Source organism: Eublepharis macularius, chromosome 13 (assembly GCF_028583425.1).
Source record: "Eublepharis macularius isolate TG4126 chromosome 13, MPM_Emac_v1.0, whole genome shotgun sequence".
NCBI lineage: Eukaryota > Metazoa > Chordata > Lepidosauria > Squamata > Eublepharidae > Eublepharis > Eublepharis macularius.
Genome location: NC_072802.1, coordinates 23,197,610 through 23,216,561, shown reverse-complemented (window position 1 = coordinate 23,216,561; position 18,952 = coordinate 23,197,610). Strand labels below are relative to the sequence as shown.

At 48.1% G+C, this 18,952-nt stretch overlaps 1 long non-coding RNA gene across 1 annotated transcript; it reads left to right on the top strand.

Annotated features, from left to right (window-relative positions):
* The first annotated feature begins 693 nt into the window (after nt 1–693).
* Nucleotides 694–17,779, top strand: LOC129341411 (uncharacterized). Its single transcript, XR_008598124.1, has 3 exons — nt 694–830; nt 13,933–14,110; nt 15,646–17,779. It is a non-coding gene; the product is annotated as an uncharacterized LOC129341411 (long non-coding RNA).
* The last annotated feature ends 1,173 nt before the right edge of the window (nt 17,780–18,952 follow it).

The window sequence follows — 18,952 nt, the reverse complement described above, 5'->3', positions numbered from 1 at the left end:
TAACACGGCTAACTCCTCTGGATCTATGCCTTAATGGAGAATGTCTGGATTCGGAGTTGGGGGACTCCTGTAGCAGGGTTGGAATATCTAAGCAATTAGGGAGGGATGGGCAAGAATGAGAGATGTCGTATGGTTGCCAACTCAAGGCTGAGAAATTCTGGGAGATCTGGAGGTGAAGCCAGGGGAGGTTGGAATTTGGGGAGGGATCTCAGTGGAGATGTCATAGAGATGTCACAATGTCATAGAGTCCGCCTTCCAAAGCAGCTATTTTCTGCAGGGGAACTGATCTCCCTCGCCTGGAGATCAGTTGCAATTCGTGGAGATCTCCCGCCCCCGCCTGGAGGTTGGCAACCCTTGCTCAGCGGTGGCATCCATTGGGAATCTGGGATGCGCTGACGGGGTGGGGGTGGCAGCGTCTTATGAGGGGCGTCCTCTCTGGGAGGTGCATGGCCCCGGCGGGGAGAGGCAGTGCCCAGGCGGGAGGGGCGGCGGCGAATCTTCCTGGCGGGGGCGTCGTGTGCCGCTGCCGTGCGGGTCGTGGGGCTGGCGGGGGGAGGCGGCCGGGGCGGGGGGCGTGGAGGCGGCCACATGACCGGGCGGGCTGCCAGGCGAGGCGGCCGGTCTCAGTGTCCCGCGCTGCCGCCGCCGCCGCCGCTCGCCCGCCTACAAATGCAGCCGGGCCCCGGAGGGAGCGGGCGCATTTGCTGCTGCTGCTGCTGCTGCTGCGGGAGGCGGCTGGCGGTGCTCGGCCCGCGGCGGCACGATGGGCGTGCGGCGCTGGCTGCTGGCGCTGCTGCTGCTCTGGCTGGCCCTCAGCCCCGGCGACGGAGGTGGGTGGCTGCCTCGCACTTGTTGCGGCTGGGGGAAGCCTCCGGGCCCGGCCGGGCTCTCTCCCCTTTGCAGTGGGCGCTGCCGCCCGCGCCGCCGTCCTTCCCTAGCCCCGCTCTCGCCGGGGCGCACGGCCGTGCCAGGCGGCGCGCAGCCGGCCTCCGGGGCAGGAGAGGGGCTGGCACGGGCGGCGGCATGGCGGGCAGGCGGGCTCGGTCTGGATGGGGCGGGGGGGGGGGCTGGCTGGCAGGGCCGCCGTGGGGAGGGCGGTCGTGCCCGGCTTTGCGCGCTGCGCCCCTGGGAGGCAGAGCCTGTTGCTGCAGGCTTGGGAAAGCCCGGCTAAAAATAAGCGGGTTGCTCCCTCCCGAGGAGGCAGTGCGGGGAATCGACCCTTTCTACGCGGCTGGTTGGGGGGAGATCGCCGGGTGAGGTGGGTGGCGGCGGCTGCAGGCTGTTGCCCCACTGGGCACCCCCAGTGGCTGCTGATATTTGGGGATGTGTGTGTGTAAAGTGCCGTCAAGTCGCAGCTGATTTATGGCGACCCCAGCAGGGGGCTTTCGAGGTAAGCTAGAGGCAGAGGTGGTTTGCTGTGGCCTTCCTCTGTAGACTTCCTTGGTGGCCCCCCTCCAAGCATTGCCTCTGCTTCGCTTGCCAGATCTGGCTGGACCGTGCCACCTTCCCCTGATATTTGGGTACCCTCCCTAAATAACAGTGTAATTCTAAACAGAAGTACTCCACTTTAAACTCATTGATTTCAGGCAGCTTAAATTGGAGCAACTCTGTTTAGGATTGCACTGTTAGAACCTCCAGTTGAGAGGGAGGAAGCATTTAGCCTTTAGCAGCTGCTCCATTGGCAGGATTTCAACAGGTGAAGCGGCTTCCAATGCTGCCTGTCCAAGCCAGAGAATGCTAGACCTGTTGAATGCCTGCCTCTTCTGTTTGAAAGCACAGCAAGGTGGGGGGGGAGAGGTGATGGCGTGGGTGGGCTTGGAAAGCAGGTTATTAACAAAGAGAGTCTCTCCAGGTGGGGGGAGAGGTTTGCTCTTAGCCGGCTCATCCCCCACCTGCCCCGAGATGCGGGTGATGGAGAGGCTTCTGGTGTCCTTGTGGGTTAAGCATAACAGCCAAAGCAGCAGCTGACAGGAGGGAAGAACACCTGACTCTCCACCCCCTGTCAGCAGATGCCGAAGAGTTGCAGCCAATGCTAGAGCTCGGCACGTCCCACTCTTGGCACGGCCAGGTCCGGCTTGCCCAGCATAGAGCTTTCGAGTGCCACTTCATGACCAGGCTGCAGTGGAAAGAGGCTGGCACCAGTTTGCTCCTTGGCGACTGTTAAAAAAGGTGTTGCTTTCCAGATGGAGCCTGCCTGCCTGTGCCCAGTGCATCTGCCCACTTTTAGGGCAGGGTTAATTTGAGGCGGGGGGGGGAGGGGGTCATTTTCAAAACCCATTTCTGGTACTGGAACTCAGCTGTGGAACTGGTGAAATAAATAACAGTGCCTCTGAGCATGGACAAAGCGGGTTTTGCTTTTTCTATTGGGAAACTGCAGCTGATTCTAGACGCACCTGGGTGAGAGATTCTGGAGCAAAGGGCTTGACTTCAAGGGAGGCTGGTGACGCTCTACCTGCCATCTGTCTGGGCCCCTCCTGTTGGGAATTTCCTTCTGACATGACTTCAGTCTTTCCCCTAAGTGGGAAATGGGGATGGTGGCTGCGTACGGAGTCTCCAGTATGGATCTTGCAGCCACTGGGAAGTGAGGGTGCATTCTAGTGGAAGGGAGAAGTTGGTGGACAGGGGTCTAGCCGTTAGTAAAAGCAACATATATGTTACAAAGTTAAAGCACAGGGCTCAGTGTTGTCTCTCTTGAAGAGGAGAAGAATACTAATCATGTCATCGCACAGACGCTTGTTGGTCAAATTTACTAACGCATAAGGTGTCCAGGTTTCCTGTGTGCAGCAGATACAGGCAGATAGAATGGGATGCAGTTCTCAGGCATGTGGGTTTTTGACTGTGTGCACAGGTGGCAAAACATCATTATCCATCATGTCCTGAGTATCATTTATAGGGTGCTTTACAGGGTTAAAAATGGTTCACATGCTCAATCTGTTACAATGACAACCCTGTAAGGTAGGCCAATAGTATTATTTGAGACTATGCAAATTGTGTAAGGCCACCGAAAGAACTCAAGGTAGAGAAAGAATTGCGTATTTCTTGGCTTATCAGTAGGGTTGCCAAAATGCCTTGTGATTTTGAGGGTGGAGCCTGGAAAGGGTGAGTTTTGGGGAGGGGAGGGACTTCAGTGGGGTATAATACCATAGACTACACCTTCCAAAGCAGCCATTTTCTCCAGGAGAAGTGAACTCTGTGGCCTGGAGATCAGTTGTAATTCTGGGGGATCTCCAGCCATAGAGGTTGCCAACCCTATTCACCAGGCAATCTCTTAGCCAAGTGTACTTAACACAAATACTTGTACAGGAGAATGACAGTGTGGTGTAGTGGTTAGTGTGTTTGACTAAGACTTAGGATACCCAGGTTCACAGCCTCATTTGCTTGTGGAATTCAGTGGGGGACCTTGGGCCAGCCACTCTGCCTAACCTACCACAGAGGATTCTTTTGAGGGTAAAATGAGCAACGGTGAACTGAGTTCCTTGGACGATGGGTGGGATAAAAATGTGGTGGATATGTCCTGTATCATGAACAAATGCTCCTGAGTATTAGCATTTTTGTGGGAGGCTCGGAACCCCAACTGTTTGTGGGAACCAGAGGGTAGCATGGACTGTGTATGGAACATCATATTTTGCAATATCCCCCTATGTAAAAGAAGTTCCCTGCAAACAGAAAACCAGCGCAACAAACAAAGAGAAGGGTGGACCATTTCTTCTCCCTAATTTTCTATTTGGCTGGGATTTTTTTTTAATGCAAAGGAACACTCAGATGTGGAATTCACTCCCTGCAATTTGAAGTGGAGCATTCCAGCCGACCAGCTCATTCGCTTGCATGTGTGAACCAGGATGGAGCAAGGCATGCTGGATAAAGAACCGTGAGGGAGTAGAAAATAAGTACTGGGAAGAGGTCAGGTTAGACCCAAGCCACTTAGAAAGACAAATAGATGCTTTAATGAGTGGTAGAGCATGGGAGGGCAGCCCTGCCGTGGTCACTCCCCGCACTGGGCCCCTTAAAGATAAGCCAGGCCTTGCTTGTGCAAATGTGCTTTCCTCTCCAGTGCTTTCCCTGGAGGTGTGTGTGTGTGTGCCTACACCCTACCTTTCAGCAAAGTCACACCCTGTGTAGTATTCCATGGTAAGTGCTTCTAAGAAACAAAAGGTCTCACATGATCTGGTCCCCATCAAGATGGCCGCACATGGTGATTTAAAGCCTCCCATTCAGAACTTGCCAATAAATAGTTCTGATTGGTGATGTGGGCAGAGATCAAATCCACTGTGATGTGGATGTTTACCTTATTGCAGCTCTGAAGCCCCAAACTGACGCTCTTTCTCTGAAGCAGGTACAGATGTATTTCGGGGGGGATTTCCAGGATTAGTGGCAGCATGCTGCTGATGAAATGGTTGATTCCCCTTCATTAAGTACGCAAGTAAAAGCATGCACTTGGAGGAAGCGCAAGAGGGGAAGAAAATCCTCTTGGAGGTCCCTGCAGGTTCTGGCACTTGGAATCGAGGTATAGCTTGCTCCTCTCCTTTGCAGTGAAGCGTAGCACTTACTTGGCATAGACCGTATCAGAGGACTGTGTGGGTGTTTCTTCGGAAACTCCAGTTGCAAGCCCTGCATTTCCATTGCACGTGTTTGAATGCAGAGTATCGAATCTATGTTGGGTGAATGCACTTCTCTTTGTCAAGTTTGGTACAAGGACAGATTGCTTCCCTCTCCTTTTTTCCTTTGTACGCAAAAAATGAGAGTAGATCCAGATACATATCAATCTGGAACCAGTAGCTGGTTGCAATTCTGAGTGAATTAAGTTGGAGTAAAGGGCTGTCACACTGATACGTAGCATCAGATCCCAACTGAATTTTGCCAACAGCGTGGCATCAGTTCTTAATAGATAGGGTTGCCAACAACCTGGGGTGAAAATGTGTTGCCCCTTTAACAGAGGCTCAATGTGTGGAAATGAGCTGCGGAAGTTTTTCACGGCATGGGGGTAAATAACATCCCCGCTAGCTTCTGTTAAAAGAGCTGGACATTCCCTCCATGTTGTTGGCTGCCTACATTGGACCAAGAAATGGCTTTCTAATCAAGAAATTTTAAAGGTGTCCCCCCCCCCCCCCGCTTCTAGTGTTCAGGTATTTGACGTGTATACACTTCTGTCCTACACTGAAACTGTTCTATACATCCAGGAATGCAAGCCTCTTGAAACAAATCAGAGATGTTTGCATCTTATTACGAGTGTTATAATTTCACAGGCCTCTTCAATTAACTACTACACTCATGAGATTTATAATGAAACTGCAGGAATTTTAACAGTCGTGAGAGGGAGAGGGTACATACCCCACAGCACATCATTAGTATGTGGAATTCATTGACACAACATAGCAAAATGCGGCCACTAGAACTGATGGATTTTGAAAGTAGATGATTTCTGCAGTTGGCTAAGCTCCAAAAGATCCGAGGGTGCGACCTCCCTTTTGTGTCGGAGATCAAATACTACTAATTGAAAGATGCTGGATTTAACAGGGATGGATAATAATTTCCACTGTTGAAGGGCGTGATGCCAGGCCGTTTAGACCACCATTTGGGATATTATTGTTTCTGGGAGATATTTCCACATGGAAATGAAACATACATTCTAACAGAAAAATATACTCTTTTTTTCTAAGCAAAGCAGCAGTATAATCTAGGCAGTGTACTAATTTTCCCAATCTCTTCTGTCATTGACTCAGCTTGGAACATTGCCGTGGGTCACAATTTGAAGAAAAGAGCCTCTGATGTGACATGTCTAGTTCTGGTGCGTGTCAGGCGGATGCCTGCGGCCATGCAGGTCTCGCCGAGGGGCCTTTGTTGACAGGAATTTGATGTTCTTCCTCCCCCACCCCAATAACAGCATGGACAAAGCGCTTTTCATGACAATAACAAACCCCATCCTGTCTGCACAGCACAGTCTAGAAAGCGGTCAGGTCAACAGCTCCAAGCTGGACCAGAGCGCCATCTCCGCCACGGCACGGCCAGCAGGGGGCAGCTCAGCCTACACCAGCTGGCAGCCAGCTCCAGGGTTAAAGCCATGGCATGAAGATGGCTGCATTTCCTCTCACTGCTGAGAATCTCTTCCATAGAAAATAATAATAACAACAACATTTGATTTATATACTGCCCTTCAGAACAACTTAACGCCCACTCAGAGCGGTTTACAAAGTATGCTATTATTATCCCCACAACAACAATCACCCTGTGAGGTGGGTAGGACAGAGAGAGCGTCAAGAAGCTGTGACTGACCCAAGGTCACCCAGCTAGCTTCAAGTGGAGGAGTGAGGAATCAAACCCGGCTCTCCAGATTAGAGTCCCGTGCTCTTAACCACTACTTCAAACTGGCTCTCACACCAAACTGGCTGTCTAATACCACCAAAATACTATTAGGTTCTACCTCTTTTTCAACCCTTCAAGTGTGTATGAAAAGGGTAGTTTTCCTTAGATTGCTCCTCGGTGATTGTCAAAGATAGGTCTGAATTCAAGATCTGCTGCTTCCCCCCAGCCCAATTCATAGGAGTCCCTTGCACTGACAGGGAAAGATAGAGATTATTTAAATTTTAGTGCACATCTTACATTCGCTATGGAAGCACCCCAGGAGAGAAGAAACCTGTGTTTCCTTGGGGCACTGCCCATGTTCCTGGTGATGCAGCATAGTTCTGAAGTAGGTGCGCAGTGCATGAAGGATCCCTAAAGCCTTTTTGGAAGAAGTACAAATCCTGTTTTACTTTAAGCTAATGCTAACGTGCAGCTGATCAGTATCCATAGCACTGTGCCAAGGGTTGATTGCGCATAGAGTGTTCTTTCATGTGCACTGAAGTTGCACAACATTGCAGAGCTCTGCAATTTCTCCTGCCACAACCATCTTGTGTCAGCAGCAGTGTCTGGGGTGCGTCCCTCCTTGATTTAGGATGCTCAATATTCAACAACCCATCTAAACATTTTTATTCCATCCTTCCTCCATGGAGCGTAGGGCAATGCGCTTGCCTCTTCCCATCATTTTGTTTTCATAGCATTCCTACAAGAGAGAAAGGACTGGTCTAAGATCACCTACTGAGCTTTATGGCTCAGTAGGGATTTGAACATGGGGTCTTCCTGGTCCTAATCTTCTGTGGTGTATTGCAGTCTTCAACGTATGGATGAGCCTTACAGCTTTTTTTTTTTAAGCGCAATTATTTTTTTTCTTTGAATGCATGCTAATATTTGGATCAGTCTCCACAGCACTGTGCCACAGGTTGGCTGCACTTTGCATGTGCATTCATGTTCAGTGAAGTTGCACAGTATGCATTGCAGAACATGCATTTGCAGATTTGTGGCTGAGCAGGGATTTGAGCCTGGGTTTCCCAGGTCCTAGTCTGGCACCCATATAGTGCAATACAGCTGGAGTGCAAGGAAAGCATAGCCTGTCAGAAAAGTTATCTAGCTGGCTAATGTGAGGTCAAGTAGAGCCCATTTTGTCAGGAGCTGTTGGTGACCGAGCTCTTTTTGCTCTGCTCCCTCCCTCCTGGCGCTTCCAAGGGTCTCAGCTACTGTACTGTCCTGAATCTCCTTCAGGGGATTAAGGACTGCATGGCTGTGCTGGAATGTTGGATGCTGTGAGTGAGATTAATTTACAACATCGTGGGACGGGACAGGAGACAGGGTGGGGCTTGTGGAAGTGATACCAAAAACGCTGTCGGCACCAGCTCCAGAGGTGGGTTACTGCCTTGTCTGACCTAGACAGAGGCTACTTCCTTGCCAGAGAGGGTCTCAGTTCAGTCTAGTCAGAAGGGGTCTGGATTCTTGAGTTTTGTACACATGCTGGATATGCGCACGGCAGAGTTGCATCATCTGGCATTGCCTATGTGGAACATGCACAGGGCTTGGAGAACTGGGAATGGATGCATCCCACTCCTTCAACCAGTCTGAGAGACCGGGGGGATGTTTTGTAGGGGGTGGGGTGTCAGGCTTTGGTGGCAATAGGTTTGGGAGAGCAGGAATGGAAGCTGTACAGATCTCCATCTGAGCTCAGAACTGAGGACACGGGTCAAGGGCCATATCACTCAGGCGCTTGACATATAACACTTAGTGCAGTTATAGGCAAACAGAGCAATTGTGGATATTATGGGGCCAAATGGATCCTCTCTGTTATGGCCGGGCCTGCCGGAAGTACTTTGCAACTGGATGGCTCCTGTTCAGGGTAATTCAGGAAACTCAACCTGGGCCTGATGCCATGGCTACTGAGTAGTTTGTCTCAAAAAAGAAGCCCGGCCTTAATTTTAGCTGGTGAGATAGAAGGATTCTGGGTGCAGTGAGTCCTGTTCTGAGGGTGGGGATGGGGGAACCTCTGGAAGGGAAGCTTTGAGGAAGCCAGCCACCGTGCCTGCTGTGGTTGAACAGTGTCATCTCAAATCAGAGCAACTTCTTTCTTTCGGTAGAGCCAGTGAAATGGTAGGGGGAAGGGGGGGCTTCCTGAGGGATCTGCCAGGGCCTAGTAAGAGATCCCCTCACTGACCTTTTTCTGGCTCCATTTGTGAAAGTGACCTTTACTAACCTTTTGCATTTACTGTCAAAGAAAGGCATTAAACTCCTCTTTTCATACATGTTTATGGATGAGAGTTGGGACTGGAATCTGAGCAGGGCTTAATTTGAGCCCAACTTCCAGATTAGGGAAGCGGCTGGTTGGGTCCGACCACAAATCTTCTACCGCCTGCTCTCAATAGCGGCCAGCTACATGCCTCCAGGCAGAGGACAAACATGAAGGCAGCAGCGCCTCCCCTTCCGTCAGTCTCCCAACAACAAGCATTTAAGGGCATGTTGCTTCAGAACCGTCTATTTAGCTATTATTCAGTTATGGTGAAGAGCTGAATAACCAAAAACTAGGTAGACCTCTCCTCCACAAATGTGTCTGATTTCCCCTTTAAAGCTTGAGTCATCATCACCTTATCTCAAGCCAGCGAATTCCACAAATCAAGTACGTGTTGTGTGAAGAAATGTTTTCTTTTGCCTGGCCTAACTCTACTGCCCATCAGTTTCTTTGGCTTTACCATGAGAGGGGCAAAAAATTTCCTACTCTGTTTTCTTCACAGCATACATAACGTTATAAACCACTACCGTATCTCCATTCATATTTGTTTCCAAAATGGAAAAAAAAAACTTTCATAGGGAAGATGCTCCATACTTTTTGAGAGCCTTTTTTGCACCTTTTACAGTTCCACGATACCTCCCCCCCTTCCAAAATACACAGTATTTAACGGTACTTACTAAGTAAATTCACAGTGTTCTGGGACTCATCACTGCAATATGAAAGGTGCTTCTTTCCTCACTAAATAATAATACGCAGTTTATATACTGCCCTTCAGGACAACTTAACACCCACTCAGAGTAGTTTACAAAGTGTGTTGTTGTTATCCTCATGACAATCACCCTGTGCGGTGGGTGGGTCTGAGAGAGCTCTGGAAGAGCTGTGACTGACACAAGGTCACCCAGCTGGCTTCAAGCGGAGGAGTGGGGAATCGAACCTGGGTCTCTAGACTAGAGTCCTGCTGCTCTTAACCACTACACCAAACTGGCTCTCCCTGCACTGAACTGGCACATTCCTCCCAATTTTGCATGAAAGGGATGCTGCTTCCAGACGGATGATTATGGCTTCCTTGCCCCTTCTCCTTCTCCTTCCCCAAGAAAATTAACCCTTCCATGTTGGTGATGGGGAGCACGTCGCCAGATGTTGGTACTAGTTCCATATTAACAAATACCGAGTGCAAAAATCTAATTATAGATATGTTGCTTTAGATGCTGGAGTAATAGCAGACCCAGTTCGGGCTTTCTGTGACCTGGATGAAGATACTAGGAGTCATTAATCCAGCTAGCTAGTGCTGTCTTATCTGCTTGGCATCACCTCTCCAACAGTGATCTCTTCTCTAGAGATACCAGGGTCTGAACCTGAGATTTTCTACATGTAGAGCATGTACTATGTCAAGTTGGATGCAGAAGAGAGGAAGTGGTATTTTGGGATGAATAGTGAGGAGGGGGGAGGGGAGTTTATTTAACCTAGTGACATCAGGATATCTCCAGGAGGCAACAGAATCCCCCCACTCTTTCCCCCTTCACGTCATGCATCCTCCAAAGAAGGAAGGAAAGGATGGTGTCCCGTTTGAGTTGAGATTACAGGATCAAAGTCCTTCCTTTCTGGAGGCCCAGCAACATTTTCTGTAAGAATCTGCCCTGGCATGGGAGTGGGGCCCCTCATCTAATATTGCCCGCCACCTCCTTCCTGTTCTTGGCTTGCCAATGTCTCTTGTGTGGCCAGCCACACATTTAGCGAACAAAGAGTTTGTATCACAAGAATGAGCCAGTCAAATGAGTAACCACTGTTTGTGGATTGTAGGAGCATTCCTTTTGGAAACACTTATGTCCAAATAACACAATTCTTTACAGCAGAATGTAAGTGTTCGTGTTGCTTATGCAGTTTTTTAAAAAATAGCTGTGTGTGTGCCACTGCCAAATCCAGTGCTCACTAAGAAAATGTTGAAATCCAGCTGCTGATGCTCACAGAGGCATACGTCACTTGACCAGAGCTGCATGGCTGTTTCATGATCTCATTATGAAATTAAAACCCATGTGGGTAGGAGAATATTGAGAATCTCAGTATCCTGAGAATCATCTAGAGAACCTTAATTTTTATTTTAAAGCAACAAAAAAAATCTTCAAATTCTTAAGATGGTGAATAGATTTGACCATGGCCGTTTCCACATGGCTTACCTTCCCTCGGAACGACCCGGAACATCGCTCAAAAAACGCAGAAGGTCGCGTTTTCTCGCGTGAGATTTGCACGATGTTGTGCAAATCTCGCACAAGAAAATGGGATCTTCCGTGTTTTTTGTGCGATGTTCCAGGTTGTTCCGAGGGAAGGTAAGCCGTGTGGAAACGGCCCATGTGTGGGCCCTGCTAGGTGAAATCTCCATTCCCACAGGGATAGATTAAGTGGGATTTCTAGGGAGCAGGTCTTTGTTACTCCTTGTAGCTCCTTTCCTTGTTACATCACCAGCAGGAGCCAAAAAGATAATGCACATTTGCATAATTGAGATCACACAATTCAGCTTTTGGGGGGCAGAAATTTTTATTCTTATTTTTTTAAACATTCACCATATGCTCTACTGAAAAATACTGTGAGGTGGCATCGGGGGATACAAAAATGCTTGTTTGTGGTGTTTGGGCTGCAATAGCTTTTTGGCACATGCAAGCTTTTATTTGATGTTGAGAACTGCAAACTGAATGGGCCAGTTTGCCCTTAGGGCGACAATAGCATGCCAGTCTCTAATATCCATTTGACAGAGTCTGTCTTCTGAGTACCAGTTAAGGGTACTTGTATAGGGTAACAATGTCAGCCTGAAATAGCTGGCAGATTGCCTGTTCGGCCAGATCCTGACTTTTGCCCTAGATGGTGTGTGTGTGGCATATATTCTTCTACTTTGTGCTAATGTATTGAACTGGTTAGAGCCCCAGACCAAAATGAGAGAGGCCCTGGTTCTAGAGTTGTCAGCAACATGGAAAAAATGTGGCCCTTTAATAGAGAATTAAGGAGCAATGGAAGCTTTTCATTGAATTAGGGTTGCCAGCCTCCAGGTAGTGGCTGGAGATCTCCCGGAATTACATCTGGTCTCCAGGCCACAGAGATCAGTTCACCTGGAAAAAATGGCTACTTTGGGGGGTGGACTCTATGGAATTATGCCATGCCCAAGGTCCTTTCCCTCCCCAAACTCCACTTTCTCCAGGTTTCACCCCCCAGATCTCCACGAATTTCTCAACTTGGAACTGGCAACCCTACATTGAATGGAAGTAAATATCACCTGCAGGGCTTTTTTTCTGGGAAAAGAGGTGGTGGAACTCAGTGGGTTGCCCTCGGAGAAAATGGTCACATGGCTGGTGGCCCCGCCCCCTGATCTCCAGACAGAGGAGAGTTTAGATTGCCCTCCGTGCAGTGGCGCGGAGGGCAATTTGAACTCCCCTCTGTCTGGAGATCAGGGGGCGGGGCCACCAGCCATGTGACCATTTTCAAGAGGTTCCGGAACTCCGTTCCACCGTGTTCCAGCTGAAAAAAAGCCCTGATCATCAGGTAAAAACATCCCACTGAGCCGCTCGTTGGTAAGCATAGCCCTGAGCTCTTGGTGGAGGGGTAGAAAAATGTTAATAATAGAAACAATTACGAATCAAGTGCACAGTTCATTTTGATAAGGCCTCCTATCTATCCCTCACCAAATAATAACAACAAAAAGGTTCTAGTCTTTATTACAGCAGACAATAGTTTTTGAGGGTTAACTGTAGACTAAGAATGGCGTCATTTCCTTTCTGTACAGACATATTTCTTGTCATTGCTGCTCAGACAGATTTTCGAAACAGTATGAAAAAGTCCAGAAATGGGGTCTGATGGAAAGGATACAACCCCAGGGCGGGGGGAGGTGAATGTTGATAATGTGATGAGTGTACAGACCACAGATATAGCTTTCATACCACTTTTAACACTCTGTAGGAGTTAAGGGATATCTTCGGCCCTGAAAGCCAAGGAACAGTTTAAAAAGTTCACAAAACATATGCTCTGTATTAATCTTGTTGAATAGTAATAGGGAAGATAATGGAATTTTATACCTGCAGAGATCCTTTAACTCATTTGTTAATAATTAAGATTAGTTCAACACTCAAAAAACGCTCAGGTTTCTAAAGCCACACCAGCAATTGGGGTACTGTAGCTATGAAAAAGCTGACAGATTTTCTTGTTGGATCCTTATGCAGCCTGCTCAGTGGAGAAAATTAAAATCCCAGAATATTGGCCTCACTTTCTGTGTTAAGCAGCTGTTGATAAACAAGGGATGTCCAGTGGGAAAATACCATAGCTCACATGCACTTGGTTGAGGTTCAGGCTCCAGTTTCGAGGAGAGTCAGTGGCGGAGCAGAAGGGAAGACTTCTTTGCTTGAGATCACAGAGATCTGCTTCCAGTGTAGACAGTACTGAGCTGCAGGGACCAATGGCCTGACTCCTAAGACAGATTCCTGTGCAATCCTGAGAAATACACCATTATTAAAAAGTTAAAAAGTTGTCTTGCATAGTAGAATATCAAACTATTTTACATAATCTTTTGGGGAGGAGATTATTTACACCATAATATCTGTTTTCTGTTTTTCTGGGCATGTAAAAAGTAGTTAAATGTAGTCCCCCTGTGCAAGCATTGAGTCATTACTGACGCATGGGAGGTGGGAGGGGGGGGAACGTTGCATCATAATGTTTTCTTGGCAGACTTTTTGTTACCGGGTGGTTTGCCATTGCCTTCCCCAGTCATCTACACTTTACCCCCAGGGAACTGGGTATTCATTTTACTGGCCTCAGAAGGACGGAAGGCTGAGTCAATCTTGAGCCGGCTACCTGAACCCAGCTTCCACCAGGCTCGAACTCAGGTCATGAGCAGAGCTTGGGCTGTTGTACTGCCGCTTACCACTCTGCGCTATGAGACTATACATGTATTCAAAATGACTATTGAGTTCATTTTTATTGATTTTCATTTATATCCTGCCTTTCTCCCCAGCGGGGACCCAAAGAAGCTTACATCACTTCTTCTCTCCTCCATTTTATCCTTACAATAGTCCTGTGAGGTAGGTTAGAGTGAGGGTGTGTAACTGGCCCAAGGTTCCTTGGCAGAGTGAGGATTCGAACCTGGTTCTTCCTGATCCTTGTCAGACATGCTCACGATGCTTGGTGAAAGAAGGCAAAAGAGCAGGATACAAAGCTTCAGTGTACATGCTATATGCCCATCTGCCTTCCCCTCAGGAAAGAAACCTTCATTGTAGAACATCTTGGCAATCTCTGGGAGATCAGGAATGCTGCAGAGTTCCCCATTCCCACACGCTGGTATGATCGCTTTCTCCTTTGTGTTGTTTCAGGGCCTTTGACTGAAACATCTGATGACGGGAAGGAGCCCCGGGAAGGGCCCATCCGGAACCTGGTGCATCATCCCAAAGGATTCCGGAGTGCTATGGGACATCGGGCGACTGGCTGGCGGAAATACCGGCGCCCTCGCCCTCGCCTCTCCCATAAGGGACCCATGCCTTTCTAGCACAGGTAGAGAATGCAGGTGGAGTGGGCCATCACACGCCCTGTTCGTCAGGTGTATCTAGAGTATAGCTGCAAGCGGGTTGTGGTCTTCTTGCATCGGGCGCAGTGGAACACAGACTTTATGGCAGATTTCCCCAAGATTTAGGGAGAAATATAAAATGGGAAAAATGAATTGATAGCCACTTTTTGTGCCTGAACAGAAAGATAACATAAAAGGAGCCCTGCTGGATCATCAAAAGGTACATATAGTCCAGCATCGTATTTCCCTTAGTGGCAAAGCAGATGGATTTGGGAAACCCACAAAGGAGGGAAGAAGGCATAGACGTCTCTTTCTGCTTGCCTTCCCGCTGCTGGCATTGCGGCATACTGCCCCTGGACCTGGCTCTCATCGCGACTCACAGCTAAACAGCCAGTCACTCTTTGAGTGGATATGTCTTCTATAAATGCATCTAAACCAATTGTATTTACTTAGGATTCGTATATATCTCTCTTTTTTCCAACACTGTCAGGACCCACAGCAGCTAAGGACAATCAATACTATACAAAAGTCATCTATTAAAATAATTAAAACACATAATTAAACAAGTAAGGTAGAACCCACCTTGCCCAAAAGTCTGGAGGATAGGCAACTGTTTCACCCCTTTGGGGAGGCTGTTCTGTTGGAGCAGGGCAGCAACACATAAAGCCTGAATCGTAACAGATTGCATTCTAAATGAGATGACTAGGAAGAGCACAATTACAGTAGGGGTTCATGGTGGGCTAGTAACCTGGGCTAGTAACCTGGGCTAGTAACGATCATCTCTGGTGGCAGCGAGTCCCGCCAGTTAATTAACTTCATTGTGTGAAGCAGTACTTCGTTTTTTCTGTCCTCAAATCATCCGAGCAGCAATACCCACTCTTTTAGCTGGCTTTAACAAGGGATGAGACATTTTATGGAAGATTTATCAAAGCCATGATCCTCTGAGAGTCTCTCTACTCGAGACTTTTTACATTAGGATGCTCAAGGGAAGGGAGATGCAATGTTAGCCGGGACATGTAGTTTAAAAAGACAGAACAGAAGGCTCTGTCTATTCCCCCTCTCCACAGGAGGGTAGTTTAAAAAGACAGCCGGCAGAGATGCTTCTCAGAGAGTCTGTTAATTAGAGGCAAGTAACAATCCCTTTGAGGAGCAACGGGGCTCTGTCTTTTCAAACTACCCTCCTGTGCAGAGGGGAAGTTGGACAGAGCCTTTGGCTTTTAAACTATGCCTCCTGGCTAACATTGCATCTCCCTTCACTTGAGCGCCCTCATGTAAGAAGTATTCTATAGACTTTGAGATTAGCGCAAAAGCGATGGTAGTTGGCATCGGGTATAGGTGGTGGGTAGTTGGACTCGTGCTCTGTCTCCACAAGAAGGTGATAAAAATGGCTCTCAACAGCAGTCTGGCACCTCAAGTAGATCAGTGCAGTAGATAGAAAGCATCTTGGCTGGGAAAGGGTTCAAGGAAAGGAATTCCTAGAGGGGTTTGCATCTCCCAACTGACTTTCTGTTTTTGTTTGCAGGGTCAAAGCCCTCTCTGGGAAGCCACCCCCTGTTTCTGTGACCTCTCTGCTTGATAAACCGTCCGCTTGTGCAAGGCTTCCCCCCCGTGGTAGAATGTGGCCCCTCCCGTCTGCTCTGTTGCTATGGACAGCACTGAGCATAAGGGCTGCGTGTGCAGCCTCGTCCTCCCATGTTTCTGTTTTTCCTACTCAGGCTGGTCTCAGTTGGTGGCACCTCTTCTCTTTGCCTTGCCATGTTGCCATCTGCAGAACTTGAGAAATAGAGGATGCTGGGATTACCAGGTGATGGGAAAGAGACTGGTAGCAATGGAGCTGGAAGGGTGCTCTCTCCTTTGTTTTGCATCCAGGGGCGGACTGGCCCTTCAACTTACTGGGAAGGTTTCCAAGGGGCCACTGCCTTAGGGAGCCCGCTGGTGGCCTGGGGTAAGCTGAACCAAGTGGCCCTTATGGTGCTGGCCAGGCCCCAGCTGCCATGCAGCACTGATGTGAGCTTTGGCAGTGAAAAGAACCAGTGTAGGCTTGTCCGACGGCTGAGCCTACACTGTGGTCTCTGTTGTCCTGGTCCCGGCCTGATCCAAGCAGACCCTTCAGTGCGGCCAGCCTGGCAAAGCTCTCTTGGGCTCAGCTTGCGCTGGGGCCATTTGAATGTCCCTGCCTACTCCTTGTTTATGTCCCTCATGGAAGAAGGTGCACAATGCATTTTTGTTTTGAGGGATGCTCCAAGGCATGGTTCGTGGTGAAAACACTCCTCCAGTGGGGCGAGGAGGAGCTGTGATCCTTCTCAGTGCCCCCCCCCCCAGCTGCTAAGCCACTGCAGTTGCAGAGGAGGCAGTTGGCACAAGGCCTTTGGGCCTGCGAGAAGCACTTTGTCAGATGGAGAATCCCCTCCCCGGGGTCTCTGGGATCCCATTTTGCATCTGCCCCCTCCACTGAACATTCACAATAGGGTAGCCGCCTCTTTAAAAAAAACTCTGATGCTTTTACCTGCTGCAACGTATGCAGAAATGCAGCAGCTAAAACTTTCCCCTTAGATGCAGCTTCTTGCCTAGAAAAGCTGCAGGTGCTGATTTCCTTGCAAACTGTTCGAGGCATGAGGTGGCGATCCTGTTCTGGGGTCTGCCTTTAGTTTGGCCTGTTTCATGAGTCTTGGCCTTTATTGGTGCAAAATTCAGACTTTTGGAGGGAGGGGCAGGAAGGCAGAGCCCTGCGTGTAACTATGGGTGAATTTGCAAACCTCCCCTGCCCAGGACCGCCTCTCTACCTTGCCCAAAAGCCAGTTTTGACCAACCTGGGCAGGTGCCTGTCTGTTACATGTTGCCCTTCCCACACTTCAGCACTCTTCTCAACGAGTTAAGCCAGGATATAAATCTCCTGGCAAGATCTCCTGGTGCTTAACTTGGCAGCTTGTCTTCAAAGCAACAGCCACTATAGCAGGCCAAAAGGGTGCAGCACCCACTTTCTTTCGCCAGAAAGACCTGTACAGCCATAAGCATAAGCCATGAATTGAGAAATCCAGATTCAAATGTTAACATCAGCCACTGACTTACTTAAGTGACTTTTCTCTCTGCTTCAGGCTCACCTCTGCAAGGTGGAGGATTACAATTCAGGCCTATCTTACAGGGGTGTTGTAACTTAGATGATGTATGTAATAACATTTTGAACCCTTGCAATGTGCTATGTAATTGCAAACTGTTATTAAGAGGTGAATTGAACTGGAGATGCCATTTATCTTGTTTTAAAATTCCTGTCTGTGGCCTTGGTATTATCATGCAGTCAAGGAGTGTGTTGGAGGGAGGATGTCTGCTCCTCTCTTGAGTGGAAAGAGGGGTAAGTGGGTGCATTCACTGTCTTATCTTTTGCACTTGGACATTTGGGGCTGGATATGTTGTGGGCAAATGGTGGAGATTTTAGAGAGCCTGGGGTAGGAGCTCACATCTGTATAACCTTTTTCAGGTGGCTGTTAAATTCTTTGTATAAAAAAACCACTAATTTATACCAATGAGGAACATCTTGTTTAAAATCCTTGTTGGTAATTTTTTTTTGTATGTGCGTGTCTGTAAAGATTTGTTCTGTGTAAATACGGCTTTATAATAAAGACAGATGAAAACAATAAATCCTTATTTTTAGAGTTTGAGGCAATGTTACTCCTTTCTTCTCCCTCTTCTTTGGCCTTACCTCCTTAGGAGAGAGTGTGTCTATGGATGCCAGTAAGAGCCAGGACCTTAGAGATAACTTCTCCACCTTCAGAAGCAAGGACTTATATTTTTATTTATTGACATTACTTATAATACCTTTACTCAAAGTGAATTACACCATGTAAGTCAATGTGATCAAGAGCTCGGACATTCAATAAACAATACAATAAACATTTGAAAACAAGCAGAAATCCAGTACAGAGCTGAAACAAAACATAAGCAAATTGACACGACATATTAAACGAGATGGAGAAACTATCCAGTAGAAGCATATTTACAGCAAAAGACAGTACACAGTAGTATAGTCAACAGTCCCTATCCTTTAACAAAACATCTTTCTGAACCATTTTCTTGTACACAGTCCTGGTGGTGGAAAGTACTATAAAATCATAGCTGACTTACGGCAACATCTGGCGGGGTTTTCATGGCAATAGACTAGATGGTTTGCCACTGCCTGCCTCTGCAACCCTGGTCTTTTTTGGAGGTTTCCAGTCCAGTTACTAACTAAGGGCCAACCCTGCTTAGCTTCTGAGATATGACAAGATAGCGCTTGCTTGGGCTATCCAGGTCAGGACACAGCACAGTCCCTATTACTGTGTGAAAAGCCAGTTTGAATAATTCAGTTTCGCACAGTTATTTAATTGATAGGGCTGTCTTGAGACTGAACTGTTAGGGGAATACGCCGGGCTGCTTGCAAACATGAGGCCCAGACTTGGTTTCTGGAGATTAACTTAAGAGGCAAAATCCCAGCACCAAGGCAGTAGCTGTAACTGAAACTGGAAGGTTCTCATTCACACATGCAGGCACAGCTCTCCACAAAACATTAACTGGATGACCTACAAATCCATATGCACATGGCCTCGATGTCGAAACACATTGTGCTTGAAGCAAGATCCAGAAGCTGCTCTTCGATGGCTCATGCTGGTGCGGCCTTAATGGTGCCCTCGCAAAATTACCAGCCAGGCATGCAGAAATTCAGCCTTCGTTCCCATTCCCATTTGCAAGCAGTCATTTGGGCAGCTGCTTAAAATACAATCGCGAGAGGCTGTGCAGAGGAGAGAAGGGAGGAATTTGTCAAGCAGATTACCCTAATGTAAATTTGCCTGCAAATG